Here is a 1,821-nt window from a genome sequence, read left to right as displayed (position 1 = left end):
CTGTCTGCAGCAGCATCTACAGGTAACTTTTTGGGACAAACAGTGCATTTGAACAATGCTCCACACCATCCAGATAACCGGCAAGCCACGGATGGCGCAAGTATATTGGTCACAACACTTGGGATGACAACCAGACCACATCACAAATGCGGTTCAGATTTCATCTTCCCAATGTGCAAGCCTTCCATACATGTTGCAGTGAAAGCTTAAATTTAGGGCATGGTTAAGTAAATGCCTCATGAATTGTCATGTCTTAGATAATGAATCAGATCACAAATACTAAAACAATGAAATAAAAACATTTCTACTAATACTAAAACTAATACAAAACATTAAATACTAAAACATAAACATAAAACACTACATAAAACAAATACTAAAACATTTCACTAATAAATTCCTGATTAATACTCATGCCAAAGATGCTTGTGAAAGGCACATCAGGGGAGCATTACAAAATCAACTTGGCATTCATGTCATCATAATAACATCATTCAAATCCTGCCATTCCATAAGCCTTGTGGCAATCAAGGCCAAAACTATCATTGTGAAGGCATTCATGGATCATATCTGGCATTCAGCTGCCCTTGGCTCTCAATCAGTGGTGTGCCAGGTATAATGATGTAATCAAACCATGACACATCAGGAAGCATATGTAGTGGGCAGGGAATTGTGCATTCTAGAGGAGTTCTTTCCACTCATATGTATACCAATAGTTATAAGTGAGCATGTTTCATCAATCTGAAATTTCCTTTGTGACCTTCAAATGTGTAGCACTCCCTTTAACTAGCAGAAATATAATTCTAGTTGTCTTTGTAAGGTTAGCCTTCCACATTACTTACATGTTTTAAGCACACTTAACCAGCAGGTTCACAATTACATGATAAATTACTTCTTCTTCCAAGACATGTTGTCTGCTATGTAGCAAAAGTTTCAAAGTTAATATTAAAGTTAAAGTTAAGGAAAAAGGTCAGGGTGTGAGGTGAATGTAAGGTTAAGGTAAAAGGTAAAATGTTACATAGCTTGAGATGATATATTGCATTCTGCACCTCTAATTCAAATCAAGTACATCACCCAAATCCATACACATCATAGCGGGAGCATCTCACATCTATCAAAGGCTGGCTGCAGCCATCATGGTATACTAGGTACAAAATACCTTTAAGGACACATTGCTAGCTGATGACCCAGCAAAGCAGACATTTAACTGGTAGGCACACCCTGGCACAAACCTGAGACTGAGACTGCCGCAGGTATGTAGGTGGTAGCATTCACTTTGAAGACAGAGGTAGGTCATACATTTTGATGATGATTGGTGACTGTGACCTAGGTACAAATTTTCCAATACTGAGATGCAATGGCTGCCATGCAATCAAGTCTGCACTGACAGCTTAACAGTTTATATGAATGAGACATATGTGTAACAGTGTATACACATTACATATAAGTGTGTACATATATGTATATATATATATATATATATATATATATATATACATATATATATGTATGTATATATATATATGTATATATAACAGAACATATATAAGTGTATACACAATAGCAGTATAATAGCATTATATGAAAAACAGTGTATATGAATAAGAGCTTGCAAAGTGATGTCTTGGTATTCTAGATTGCACATATTTGGCATCCCCAAAGCAAACACCAAGCAGACAAGACTTGGTATTACAATCGGCATCACAGAAGAATAGCATTCTGTAAATCATGTCACGATATAAATCCAATGCAGGTTTTTAGCTGTTACGGATTCTCGGGCAAAAATGTTGGTGGATCTCAGCATTCTGAGAAATTTGAGGA

This window comes from Pollicipes pollicipes, unplaced genomic scaffold, assembly GCF_011947565.3.
Source record: "Pollicipes pollicipes isolate AB1234 unplaced genomic scaffold, Ppol_2.1 Scaffold_3447;HRSCAF=4054_pilon_pilon_pilon, whole genome shotgun sequence".
Classification (NCBI taxonomy): Eukaryota; Metazoa; Arthropoda; class Thecostraca; order Pollicipedomorpha; family Pollicipedidae; genus Pollicipes; species Pollicipes pollicipes.
The sequence above is the reverse complement of the archived record's forward strand: the minus strand, read 5'-3'. Positions refer to the sequence as shown.